This window comes from Malaclemys terrapin, chromosome 6, assembly GCF_027887155.1.
Source record: "Malaclemys terrapin pileata isolate rMalTer1 chromosome 6, rMalTer1.hap1, whole genome shotgun sequence".
In the NCBI taxonomy this organism is placed as follows: Eukaryota; Metazoa; Chordata; order Testudines; family Emydidae; genus Malaclemys; species Malaclemys terrapin.
Window position 1 is genome coordinate 27,525,605 of NC_071510.1, and position 15,171 is coordinate 27,540,775.

Consider the following 15,171-nt stretch of genomic DNA (forward strand, 5'->3'; position numbering starts at 1 on the left):
ATTCTGCTGTCTACCACATCTGCTGGGAATCCACTGTGTAGCTAATGGTGTCTGTGGTTCCAGACATGGCCTCTCCTTGATTTTTACCATATGTCCCTTCCTCCCCCCGTGCCTCCCCTCAGAGCTATTCTGACAGGTATGCTCCTGATTGGAAGAGCAGGCTGGAACAGCAGCAGGCCTCCCTCAAACTACCACTAATGTGGCTCAACACATCAGCCAATAACTTCCTCTCCTCCCCAGTAGGAGTCAAGCAAGACCAGAAATGATCCAATTCTATCAACTCATTCTTTCTGGGAATAAATCTAGAGAGGAGGAGGAGAAGGGGAAGAGAACTATTTTCAGTAGCTCACTGCTAGATTCACTGCTCACATACCTCCTCATGCTGGATGTTATTAGTTCTCCAGACCAAATGCCTTTAAGCCCCCTCCCCTTTTTTCTTTAAGTTATAGATACTGTATCTGGCATTTTTAAAGCTTTCAGACTGAGTAGCATACAGTACTCTGCAGTGGCCTCTGTGAAACCTCACTTAGCACGTGGTTAGAATCTCAAGGCAGTTTGAATTTCCTTTGACTGTTTTTTTTTTCCTCCTGCAGGAAATCAACAGAGGCTGCAAAACTGCTAACATCATATTTTTTGGCACAGCATTTTTAAAGAAGAAGAATTTATCACCTTTTTTACTGGGGTCTGAAGGGCCCAAAGATAATCTTCTTTCAATATGTATTTTATATAGATCCATGAAGCGTTGTATGTCTATATGAAACCCCGGCCATTCCACAATTATTTTCATTTGTATTTAACTTTCAAGCACTTCAGTTCAACTGTAAGCAAACAATCTATCATTTTTCATGTAATCAAAACAAAGTAACACTGTAGAACTTCACTGAACAAACAAAATCCACTGCTCCCTGAGATGAGGTTTTCTGCTCTCATGTGTATCATATGCATTAAGAAGTTATCCCAATTTAATCTAATTTTTTTCACCTGACCTACTCAGATAGTTAGATTTTACTTACTAATTTGTTGGCTCACAATTTATAATTGACAGGACACTTCAGTTACACCCACAAAAAAAGAAAAACCCACCACATCCTTTAAAAATAAATATATGAAATGTGAGACTCCCCTCTATAAAAATCTAGACTCCTCTGCCATATCACACCAATACTTCAGTGTTAGGAGTGTGACATAAGCAAAGCCTTTCTCCTTCTAAGGACAATAATTAAACCACTTGCCCCAATCAATGTTGCAGTTCAGCTCCCACAATGAGGGTATGTCTTCACTACCCGCCAGATCGGTGGGTAGCAATCGATCTATCGGGGATCAATTTATCGCGTCTCATCTAGACGCGATAAATTGATCCCCAAACATGCTCCTCGTCAACTCCGGAACTCCACCAGGGCGAGAGGTGGAAGCGGAGTCAACGGGGGAGCCGCAGCTATCGATCCCGCGCCGTGAGGACGGAAGGTAAGTCAATCTAAGATAAGTCGACTTCAGTTACGCTATTCTCGTAGCTGAAGTTGCGTATCTTAGATCGATCCCGTCCCCCAGTGTAGGCCAGCCCTAAGTCTCACCCTCTGCATTATAATTCTACAGGAAGAACTCAGTTCCACGCAGCTCTGGCAGTATGTTCAGAAATGTTCTGTGAAAGAAATGGTAGCAAAATGTCTCAATGTTAAATAACCAAGGGCCAATTTCCATTCTTTTGTTACTCTAATGTTTACACCACGGTTCTCAGCCTATTTACCATTGTGGGCCGCATATGCAACTCTCTCTGTGTTATGTGGACTGCAGCCACGCAATATATATACTACCTGTATAGCCCTGAGGATGTCACATGGGCCGCAAGGTGCCAAGAAACTGTGGTTTAGACCAATACAACAGATCAGAATTTGGCTCAAAATACATGTTGATTTGGTGTCCTCAGATTTTTTCTGTAAAGACTTTCGAATGACATCAAGTAGGAAGACTTTTCTAATTTCATGTATATAGATCTTGTTTTTTCTCTGTCTCTTTTTTAAAATCCCTACTTATAATGCATACGTGAAAGCCATATTCCTACAAATCCCAGCAAGACAGCACTCTTTGGTCTGGTGTCCTCTTATTTAAATTCCCAAACATTGGTCAGGATCATCCTGTGGAGTTTTTCATCCAGAGCAGGCCTTCAGGTATAGATCTCCCCACACATCTCCCTCAAGTAGGGCATTTCACCATCCCCTCACTGCTTTCCTTCAAACAGATGGGGATTCATATAAAAGGGGCAGGGCCATATAGGCTTTGAGGATATTGGGGCCAAAGCTCATGACCATTTTCCTGGGCGGTAAACCTCACCTATTTGACCAGCTGATCTCACTGAAATGCTGTGAGGGGGAAGTGGTCAGTGTTTTCCTTTCCCCAGCCTTCAATAAGTGACATTTGCACCTCAGCCTGCCCACTGCTCTTATTCTTTTCCGGTGAGGAAAGGGGGCAAATACTCCACCCTATCAACTTTTCACACAAGACCTAAGTTGAAGCCCATTAAGACAATGGCATGATTCCCACTTACTTCAACAGGTTTCTCAGGCTTAGTTACCCTTTCAAACAGTTGATTTGCATAGATGCTATCAAACCACAACATCATGTACTTAATCCCTGATTGAAACAAAAATTGTACAGCCTTGTTTTCATTTCTGTATAGAAGAGACAGTTTGGTATGGAATACCACTTCAACCCAGCACAATAGAGGACATTATAAAAACTCAACCATCAAACAGTAAAATAATTGTCCCTTGTGAGGCCTGTCTTATTCCAGATTCATTGAGGAATGGAAGCATTAAACAGTAACATAAATTGGGGTAAAGTGCATGCAATCATTTACTAGCGTTATTCCTTTAAAGAGGTTACCAATATGAACTGTAAGTAGATTTTTATACTGTGCAAGCACAGGATCTGCAGAAGGCAATATCTTTCATTGTGAATGATCCCAAAGTGCTTTAACCATATATAGTTATATATAATTTTGTTGAAGGACTCCTGGTCAAATCCCTACTTATATGAAAACAGTCAAGAAATCTTTAACTTCTATACAGGGCAGACAGAAGGACCTTGACTTTTCCAGTCTTTTCTGAAATATCCCATCACCATAAACTACATGAAACACAATTTACCTTCCTTAGAAAGATAAAAGACTAAGTTGATCTTGTCAGAAATTGAGCTTGTAGTCCCAAGGCACCTAGATCTTCCAAGTCTGATTTTAGCTCACTAAGGCCATCACCTGGTGCAAACTCCCATTTGCACGCTAACTAAATTCCAGCAATCCCCTTTAGGCTCCATTCATCAGGCCTAGCAGTCAATTGGCCAGAGAGGTGTGATGGCACATGTACCTCACACAGGTCCTGAATAAGTTAATGTGGGCCTAAGAGGCCAATTAACATACCTGACAGCACCTGCAACAGAGAGAGAGAGAGAGAGACAGACTTAATTGATGATGAAGCCCAGCTGAGGAGAGGCTGAGTGGTGATTATAAAGCCAGGAGTTGAAAGCAGAAGGGACTCTTAAGGGAGGGAGTCTGTAGTCACTCTGTGGGAATAGAGAGGTAGTGACAAGGAAGCCCAGGGAGGGGGGTATAAACCCTGGGTTCCTAGCCTGCCTGAAAGAGACTGAGAAGCAGCTGAGGCAGCATAAAGCAGCCACTGGGGTAGAGTGGGCAAACTTTGGACTGCCAGGGGGAGAGACACCTCTGGAAGGGATGGACTAAACTGTGAGGCATCCAGTGGGCTGAGTTATGGGAAGAGAGATTGTTGCAGCAACAGAACGACTGTTGGCATAGGGCAGCAGACTGAAAGTGTACTGTGCCTGGCCAGAAAGGGGTGTACTGAGGTGAGTGAACCTTTTAAAAAGGGTCACTGTCAAATGAAGCAAAGCACTCCTTCCTTCCAGGCTGGGAAGCACTCCCTGCACCTTTGATACCTAGGAGTTAGAGATCAGGAAACTAAAGATGCACCACCTTCCCCACCAAGTGCAGAGCACTGGCCGCAGGTGCTTGTTAACTTTATCACTTTGAAACATTAAAGGTTTCTTCCTCTTATCAAATATTCCAGTGAATGAGTGAGAGCCTTTGCCTGTGAGATGAAGAAAGACTGAGTCAGAGGAGAGAAAAATGTCTCCTAAGAGCCACGCTTAGACACACTCAATAACAGAGGCACATCTATGCATTCACTACCTGTTCCTGTGTGCATTTTTTATTTTATTTAATCTGATGTGTATATTTACATTGGAAAGTGCTGCAGGCATGCTAATGGAGTCACTACGGATGGTAGGGAAACAGATTATAATGTGAAAAGCAATCAGAAGGGATTTCGGGCGAGAAGGGAGAGAACATCATCACCAATACGAGGGAGGGAAGGAGACAGGAGATGTCCAGGAGAGGTGAGGCAAGGACAGTTAGTCTGCACAGAACTGACTGCTTCATTAGCAGAAGCTGGATGGGTGCCAAAGCATTCCAGAGCAGCATGTTTGCCTTTAGGACCTCCTTGGTTTTAAATTTTTTTCTTTTCCCTCTCATTCCCTTTCTTTCTCTTAGCTGAAGAGAAGGCGTATAATGTCATTTTTCACACCACTATGAATCCTTTTCTAGAAGAGGGGGTGTGCCCGAAATGAAATTTACACGCACACTTCCCTCTCTCTAGCAAGTCAGAACCTTTTCATTTCAGCCTTCTCCGCCCCCATTCCCTTTCTCAGTCCTGTACCCAGCTTTGCAATTTCCATAGTCATTTCAGTTTTGTTTCCTTCCCCTCCGCGCCCCCCCCCCCACCACTTGCATAGTATTCAGGAGATTCAATAGGATCAGACCAAAAGGATACTTGTTCTTTTCTCTTTCCTAAGGGCAGTTTGTTCAGGGTGTTTCTGTGTACAGTCTGTGTGTATCTTGTGTATGCATATCCTGTTTTGTAACAGTAAGCTTTGCTGTTGAACTGAGCTGGTAGTGTATTGATTTCCCTTTCTTCCCCCCACCTCCACATTCCCTTTCCTTCCTCCTCTTTCTCTCTCCCTCCCCCTCTCCCCCCTGTATGCTTCCCACAGCAAAAAAAAATTGCCTCCAGGACTCCATAAGTCCATGTTGGCGGGACTCCTTGTTTGTGGTGCAGGTGTGCCGGAGACCTCCTCCGTGTCGTCGCCACAGCAACCCGCCTGTCTAATCTGCTGAATATAAAAAGAAGAAACAGAAAGAGAAAAGCCATCCACCCCCTTCTGCTCCATCCATGAGCCCAAAAGAAGGATATCGTCTCCAAGCATTCCTCATAATCCCCCAGCCATTGCCCAGGCAACGGCCACAAGGAACTGGCGGGCCCTGGGGAGAGAAAGCAGTCCCTGTCTCAAGTTCATTCCTCCACCACCTCTCCCTCCCCACCCCACTTTTACATTTCACCCCTCTCATGCTATTCCACACATGCATCCTATACCTCTCTGCCTCACTCACCCCTTGCTTCTACCCAGCAGGTCACAGACAGTGACTACGTACATTTCATCACTCCTGACTTCGGGTGACCCCCTCTTCCAAGAACACACACAGGGAGAGACCAACGGAACATTTCAAAACTGTCGCCCCGCTTGTATGTTTGCTCTAAATTGACCCAATGTCCCTTCTATTGTGGCTCATTTAATGATTCACTGTTGGCAATAACAGTGTAAATGTTAGGTCTGACTTTGTAAAGTTCAGTTTCCATAGCAAAAACCAAGAGAGATTTATACTACATGATAATTGTTGAGTTCATATGGAACAGCAGCCAGATACTATGGTGATAGGTGCTTTAGAAATGCCAGCTGAGAACCAGCTATACGAAAAGAGAGAGGGAAAGGACAGAAAACTTTAAAGATATTTAAATCTTCAGTCACCTTTCAGATGAGCTCTGTGTTGCTACAAGTGTGTTTATGTGCTAGAGAAAGGGCTGGAGAGAGAATTCTTCTTATCAAAGCCAGTAGTTTAAAAGGCAGTCCCTTGCAGTTTCAGTTATGACAGCTGTTTCTGGGATATGAAGAGGTTTTTCAGAGCTGTGGGCTCTCTATCCCCTGTATCCAGCAGTGAAAGCTCTCATTTGTCTTCCCACCATCATGTTGATGCAGCTGGGTTTGACACTGCTTACCTCAGCACTTTTTTTTTGTTAAAAGACAGAAGGCTTCCTTGTGATCCCAGCCTTTTCCTATCAAATGACACTCAGCCAGTGGTTTTGGTGACTTATTTACTGGCACCAGACCAGTAAAAACAAAAATGAACGTTCACAACTAATAACTCTGAGTCTAGATAGCTTCAGCTACACTGGTAGGATTACATCAAACTGTCCAGACTGATACTAAAGTGTTCCCTGGGAATGTGAATCCTAGTAAATGGGGGAGGGTGCAAGGGGGGAAATGTCTTTTTTTATACATCCCATCTTTGACACATTCAAATATGCTGTGCTTTGATCATACAATATACTTTATGGATGTGGGTATATCACTGGGGAGTACACACAGAAAGAGCTCTTTCTCTCTGGTATGGTGGAGTCGTATGGACCCCTGCACATATTCTGTATTGTGTAATAAGAGTAATCAGAGGAATGACTAGGCAACTGGGATAAGAAACTACAGTTTTCTCTACTGCACTGAAGGATACCATTTTACCAAGGACTAAAGGTCAAGAAAGTTTATCTAATGCAACTGTATGCTGCACCCTACTGGATACTACCTGAGATCACAGCCCCCATCCCATTACTAGAACTGAATCCATTCCTGTGATGCTCTGGTGATAACATTATTTGGCATTCCATTTCTTTCTTTCTGGTCATTGTAACTTCGTAACAGGGCAGAAATATAATAACTCTATCAATGACCGTGGTCAGCTCTCCACATCTCTAACGCAGCTGGCCATAAAAAATTTTCCACCTTGTATTTGTTCTAGCTCAGGAGGGATGGTGCATATTTTGATAACATTGGCCAAGCATGTTTACACTGAGTACCATTTCTATTACCTTGCAGCTATGATTCATCTGATGATGCATTAAACTGCCTGGAATTTGGCGGGTTGGGAAGTGGGCCTCCATGCAGAGTGTCGTGTTTTAAAATAGGGAACTGATCTTTCAGGTCAGCGAGTATGTTTTATGAGAAGGTTACTCCCTTGGCAGTTCATCAAATACAGACTGGGATTGCTTGCTGTCTCACAGGGTTCACCAGTTCCTTGTGGCTCTTGTTAGGGCAATGTAAGGAGGAAATAACCAAGCAGGTTAACCTGGGGGCCAGCAAAATACTATTGGGGGAGTCAGGTAACCTTCCCTACTTTTTACCTAACACCCCCCCCCCCCCCGCCTCCCCACACAAAATGTTACCCGAAGAAATTACTCCTTATCTTCCACACAACAGCCTGGCACCGGACAGTTTATTGTCTCCTGAGCATTAGCCCTGGTACCATGGAATGAAGGAGAAAAGGGGCAATTATGCCCCTAAGACACAGTTGTGAGGAAGGGGTACATAGGAGGCTGCACTACAGTGGAAGCCCCAGGAAGAATTCTGGGTTCACCACAATTTCTTAGGGTGAGTGCACGATACAACTGGAGTGCCACTGCCCAGTGCACATACAACATTTTAAAAAGACTAAAATGTGTGTAAGAGACAAGAGGAATGATACGGTCATAGAAATAGAGGATAAGAACAGTTTTGTATTTAAGAAAGTAGATTAGCATTCAGGAGACCTCTGCTTAATGCCCCATACTGCCACAGGCTTCTTGTGTGACGTTGAGCAGTCACAAACTCTCCTTACCTCAGCTCTCCATCTGGAAAATGGGGATTCTGTGGCCCGTTGTCCTGTCTGTTTAAACAGTGTGTTCTTCAGTGCAGGGATCTCTCATTCTGTGTGCCACAATGGGAGCCCAATCTCAGCTGGGATCTCTACACACAATGATCATAGAAATAAGTTTAATATCCCTAACTGCAGGAAAAAAATCCAATAACATGCAGAAATAAATAAATACAAGCCTGTAAAGAATATAACAAGTAAAGAAAAATATTTTTCTTCCATACAGTATGTTTAAAGTATTGCTAAAATGTGTTTCCAAGAAATATGGAAACTTCAAGTAAAGATATTAACTCGAATAAATAGAGTAAATATTCAACCATCCAAAGCAAGTCCATAGTAGCTGATACAGGCTTAGTCCTTAAACAATAAGGACTTAAGGACTGTCTTCCGTAAGCTTCATACTCAGAAACTGGGTCCTTTGTGAAAATCCTCATCCTCTAGGTTTAGAAAAGGAAAGTGGGCATTTACTTAACCTTTGTTTTTTCTTCATCTAGGGTTCATTCATTTTCAGTTAAGCTTGTTTAGATACCCATGCAGACCAATACAGAGCTACTAGCCCAGTTAGGAACCAGATCCCTGATGCTGCAAAAAGGGTTGTTTGGCTAAGTGATTACCTTAATATCCCCATAAAAGAAAAATACCTTGGTAAAACTGGGCTAGCTAGAGAAGCAGCTTTAACTAGCATGCCAAACTCCCTGGTTCTAGTTATTACCACAGTGAAAACAGCGCTTAAAAGTAGATTGTAATAGTGGCATTGGAGAAACATGCCATGAATACCTATGCCACTATATACAAATGTAAAATTATACATTTTAAACAATTAAGTAATAAGCAATTTATTTGGTCAACAATTTTCAATTTTTGAAATTTCAATGAAATTTTGAGTTTCAAAATTCCAAAAAGCAATATATGAAATTTGGCAAACTTCTTTCTAATTTTTGACCAGGTATAGAACTAGTCAAAATCTCAACTTGGTTCTCATTTTCATCTGGTAAGATTCTAAGTGCCTGTTTTCTGAATGCATCTTCATATGGGCAACCTGGCTTAGTCATAACCTGTTGAAATCTATCAAGACTGAAGAGAGTTCTATTTTTTGTTTAATGAGGCCTATTACAGATCTTATAATCCATTTGCTTTTGGTAACCAAAAAAGACACTCCCCCTTGTTTCAGAAGCATGTCTCTAGGATTTCTACAGTAGGTACATATAGGAAATGGGGGGTTCTTCTAATACAGTAGCATAAAGTGTCCTCTCCTCTCCCTCACTTGAGACCTAGCCAAGTAGTCTGTGACAGGTAAACACTTGCTTCCAAGTTGGTTGCATATTGTCTCATTTCCAGTACATTAACTGGCTGCCCTTCTAGTACCGAGTGGCCATTGAAAAGGCAGAGATTAAATCCTTCCCTCTCACACAAAAAGAATTTAGGAACAAACATATCCTCTTGACACATTTGCTGTGGAGCCTTTCTTAGGTCACGGGATATTTCAGGTGAATCCCAGGAAGTTACTTTGGGAGAATGCAACAGAGGGTCCTGTGGCACCTTTGAGACTAACAGAAGTACTGGGAGCATAAGCTTTCGTGGGTAAGAACCTCACTTCTTCAGATGCAATGACTTGCATCTGAAGAAGTGAGGTTCTTACCCACGAAAGCTTATGCTCCCAGTACTTCTGTTAGTCTCAAAGGTGCCACAGGACCCTCTGTTGCTTTTTACAGATTCAGACTAACACGGCTACCCCTCTGATATTTGGGAGAATGGTTTACATTGGAATCTTCTACATTCACGAAAGCCTCAAGGCCTTTAGTAGATGTGCAGCATAAGGAGCCCTTCAGACTCTGAGACAATCAAATTATAACTTAAGTAAATATGCATTTTTACATGCAGAGACATTAGGCAACACTGAAATCAAAGGCCAAAAATGTTCATCATTCCACCACTCATTTCCTGGCAACTTAAGGAACTTTCTGTAGTTTGCAAGAATGCTGGGGAAGACCTTGGTTAGGTCTCCTTTTGCAAGGACATATTCTTTATTTTCTCAGGACTGCCCAGTGCCAGGCATTTCATGTAATGCTCATTTATTTAGCAGCCCTGTCACACCTCCCCACATTCCAGCCATAATTGCCTACATTCAGCTGGGATGTGGAATGAAAGCTGCAGTTCCTCTTCCTGGCAGCTACGGTTGCTGTGGTGCCCAGTTTCAGGCAGCCACATGGTCTCGCTTACCCGACCAGTGGCAAATATTACCCAGGGAACTGCAGGGCACATGGCAATTATGTTTAGTGTTGTTTTTAAGACATTCAGACTGTCCCGACAGAAATGCTTGGTTTTCATTAAAAGGTTTCCCCAGATGACTGACAGCCCCCTTTATTGTTTCTCTGGCTAAGTGGTCACCTGCCTGAAGATCCAGCTCCAGTTGAAAACTTGGATATAGTGTTTTTAAGTTAAAATGATGGGCTCACTAGTGCTAATGAGCTCACTCAGGGGCAGGGGCCTCTAATCCAGCCTTTATTAGCTTTTTAGGGGACTCATAATAATTCCATCGATCCCCAGCCCCATGGGTAGAAAATATGCAAAGTTGCAGAAGTCTCCACAGAAGAGGCAAAGAGGCCAGGCTCTGCAGTTATCCAGTAAAGGGAGGGGGAGCTCATTAGCCTGAACTCTCCACCCCCTTTTGGACATCTACATGTTCCAATCAGGGAGCAAGTTGCTCCATAGCCGCATCTTGCTAACTTGACTGTCCCAGAAGTTCATCAGGCTGGCGTGGAGCTTCCACACATTAGAGCTTGGAGCTAATGCACCTGTTGGGATTAGAATGGGATTAGTGCTTCTAATATGCCTTTTATGCAAAAGGCAAAGTGAGCAAACTCAATCAACATGCAGAGATGACATGTATGTCTAATTTGTGCATCACCTTGCACGGCTTACATGCCAAGTGAACCAAGAAGAAAAGTGAATCTAATCTAGATCTCAGTACCTTAAACTCAAACAGTTCCAGTTACAGAATCCATACGCTTAAATAAATGTTGGCACTGAGCTTGATTTAGAATTATAATTCAGTACCTAAAGTCAGCAGAGGTCAATGAAATGTCCTAACTGCCTGGAAGCTATGTTTGCTATCAATCACTGATAGCAAGTGCCGCATTTCGTCCTAAAGTGCTTATTCAGCACGAGCGTAGCTACAAAAGGAACCAGGAGTAGAAACGTTCAGAAAGAAATCAGTGAAAGGAAAAATTCTAAAAGGATTTAATCTAGAAAATATAACATGTGCTTTATGCACTTGGCTTCCCAAAGAGCAATGTCCCCTGAATAGATTATACCCATGTAAAAACAGAATGTGTGTGTGTGTGTTTGTACACACAAATATATCTTATGTAGTTTCCACAAAGCCAAATCCTTGTTCAGTGCACAAACAGAATATAAATAGTGCTTATGCAATCTACCAAGAGACTGTTAGAAAAAACTTCCCAATCTAGAAGTACAAAACACACCAAGAGTAAAACGGTGTTTAGGATTTTAATTATTTTTTTTAAAATTTCTTTGTACAGTTTTTGTTGTGCCCAGATAAGCAGTTCAATCTGAGATCCGTCACAAGAGACATTGCAAACTATCTACCTCATAGGATGCAATTCCCACCATTTCTCACAGATGAAAGGATGCCAACAACAACAACAAAAGATAAGCAGTGGGCTGGTGTCTTTGAAAGACATATTCAGCATCTCCCTACATCTCAGCAAAAGCCTCCACTACAGGGTACCTGTGTTAGAATTTTCATAATGGGAGGAAGTAGGGGCTTGTGGTTAAGGCAATGGACTATGACTCACAAGATGTCAGTTCCATTTTCAGTTATGCCATAGACGTCCTATTTAATCTTGGACCTCTTGTGCCCCCATTGCCTGTCTGGAAGAAATGGGGATGACAACATTACCTTTCTCCTGCTCTTCATCTGTCTTTTCTATTTAGACTGTGAGCTCTTCAGGAACAGTTTCTTATTATGTGTTTGTACAATGCCTAAAACAATGGGGCCCTGATTGTGGTAATACAAATTATTATTATTATTAATAATAATAATTAATAAGAACCCCCAGCTGCTCCCACAAATGTTGAATGCTATTGCCTGCTGATGTAGGCAGGTTCCACCCCACCCCAAATGATTGCCTCTACTTTGTCAAAACAGGTGCTAAACTCTGTTGATGGTGTGTACACAATTGCAGCAACAATGTTCAAATGCTAGTTGGGGGGCAGGGGTAAGCCATGTCTGACCCCTGCCATAAAATATAGGAAATGTTACTATAGACACTGCCTAAAAGAAAATCCTCTAGTCCTTCAACATACATTACAAATATAAATTAAATACATCTTCTGATTAAAGCTGTTCAGAAATATTTGTACAATTTTCTACTTTTTTTGTTGTTTCCCTTTCTTGTTTTTACCTGTCTCACTGTGGGAGACAAACTGAATGGCTACTGGCAGTGATAGGAAGTCCTATGGCTCACCCTAAGCTACTAACGTCAGGGGGAATCTTCAATGGGAGCAGATCATAAACCGGGAGTGCACATGATGGAGTGAAGTTAGCAACCCATTCCATGACTTCTAAGTTTATATCAGTGTTGGGAAGAACTAGGTCAGGGGTGAGCAAACTACGGCCAGCGGGCCACATCTGGTCCACAGGACCATCCTGCCCGGCCCCCGAGCTCCTGGCCCAGGAGGCTAGCCCCCGGCCCCTCCCCCCCGTTCTCCCTCGCCCGCAGCTTCAGCTCGCTCACTCCGCCACCGGCGCAATGCTCTAGGCGGCGGGACTGTGAGATCCTGGGACAGCACAGTTGTAGAGCCCAGCCTGACCCGGTGCTCTGTGCTGCATGGTGGCAGCGGCAGCAGCGTGGCCCGGCTCCAGCCGGGCAGTGCAGCTGTAGCGCCGCCAGCCACCGGTGCTCCAGGCAGCGCGGTAAGGGGGCAGGGAGCAGGGGGGTTGGATAGAGGGCCCTCCATACAATTTACGAAAACTGATGCGGCCCTCAGGCCAAAAAGTTTGCCCGCCCCTGAACTAGGTGAAAATAAGCAAACAAGTACATCTCCTTGCAGTCAGTGGAAAGTTGGACTTTGAATCAGGCAACTATTAAACCCTACCACAAGCGTCACTATGGGAAGGGGGACACTCAAAGAAATCACACAGGATGTGAGGCTTCTGGGGCAAAGAGAAGCCGTTTTCTTAAGCTAAACTCCTGCACAATTTGGACAGATATCTGTTTATACCCAGGCACCATTAACATGTTAGTCTACTTTACCCCAAGGTCACCCGGGTTATGTGTATAAGCCAGTGAGCCAGTTCAGATAAAAGAATATGTCTGAAACTTTCCCCAATCTTCTAATCGCATCCTCTTTCAAGATGTGATAATATTTGGTCATCCTTCCCCGTTTTGTCACCCACCACCCATCCCTGTAGCGGCAGCCAGTGCCTCTCTTCTGGGAGTGGATGTCTTCTTCAAGGGGATGTTCAAGGGACTATTACCCATCCACTCCAACATATGATTTTCTTCAGGGAGAAGCCTGCTAACTACGATGCTAGGGGTCGCAGGTCTCTGAGCCTCCCCTAAAATAAAGGGGATGCACCAGAGCGGGGTAGATGGTAGCTGAGCCTCCCTCAAGACAACACAGGTAGTGGAAACAAGGGTCTATTGGGAAAGGGAAGATTATGGGATGAGGAGGAGGATCTGATTGGGAAGGGGCAAACATATGAATATGCATCAGATAAGCATAAGCATCTGAAAGTTTGGGTACAAAGCTAAACCAAACCCCTGAACCATCCGGTGTCAACACATCACTAAATCAGGGTACTCAGATGTTTTCTCCATTAGTGTTTTGCTGCAACCCTATTCAGTAACAGAGGTCTGAAATGAAGATATCCTTGCTAAGAATTACAAAGCGGAACAGTCCAGTGTTGCTAACATTGTCAATGATGTTCTCCTTATCTTTCCAACAGTCACAAAAAGATGAGACATCTCAAATGGCTGGCCGGTGCCCCTCTGATGCATGTGGGCAATTCCCAGTGAAGTCCATTGGAGAGGCTTGTGTGCACCCAAAGGCAAAATTTGACTCAGTTAAGACTTTTACATCACTGAAAGCTGTCACACAATGTTCTACTAACACCAAAGAAAAGAGCTGTATCTAGGCATGTTTTGCTAGCCACGACCACACTGTATTGGTGGAAAATGTAAGAAGGTGAGCAAAGAGATAGTTCTATTGGATATACTACTCTCCCTCCTCCCTTCCCTTTCCCAGAAGAACAGATAACATTTATTTTCTATGGTATTGTTTAGTGCAGCTGATAATTTGGGTGTGACTATATTTTTTGTTTGGTCTCTGCTTTCTGCTGAAAGGACTTTCACACTAGAGTAAATTTGGACAAGAAGATTTTTATACAAAACATGTCATGAGCCAGTATTTTTCTGTGTTCCCTGTGCTGTAAGTGAAGACCGGTTTGCGTTTCAATAAGTGATCTCTCCCTCAGGGCTGAGCTTCTCCTCCTGCTTCTTCCTGCAGTACAGTTATACCATAATGTACTTATTGAATCAGCCTATGGCTGCAAAGGATTGTTGCCTACAAAATTGGAAGGCCAGGATCAAACAGGAGATGGAAGGTGAAAGCCTTTTTCTATGCACAAATAAAGCCTTCGGACCAGAATGTGCCCTGAAGGCATTGGCCTTTGATGGGGGTAATGTAGTCACATCACCCCATTGCAAGGCACAGTCTTTCCTGAAGACACAGGGAATGCTGGGGTACTGTGCATGCTACGCCATGCTTAGGATAATGCAGCCTGCTTGTTTTGTCTGTACCCAGCCCTAGCAGATTTCGCAGATTTCAGGGGTAGCCCTGCCTCCTCCCCACCCCCTTTTTGAATGGATTACCACCCTGGGGATGCTAGGATGGAGCAGTCCCTGCTCTACCCCCACCCCCGCACCTCCCAGGGTTTGCAAATGTGCTTGGCCCCTGTGCACTGACACAAGGGTCCAGAACAATCTACCCCTTGCTAATTAGCAAACAAAGTAAGAAACATTATGGCAAACATGAGCGGTTTGGATTTAGTCTGATGTATCTCCGCAGTATGCTCACCCCTCTTTCTGATAAAAGGAAATTTTAGGCACCCATACCCTTCCTTTCATCATCTTGCCCAGAGCCAGTAATTGGGATTTTTGGGGTGGGAGCAGTAGAGACGGTTTTTAAATGTATGCTTACAACGTCTCCTTACTGTTCTCTCCTTTGTCCACTTTTTACCAGCAAAGCATCATTGTGGCTAGCAAAATATACCAAGGTATGAGGTGGGCCACTCACCTCGATTCCCAAAGCACATGTTTATGGATGTTTTTCCAGTGACT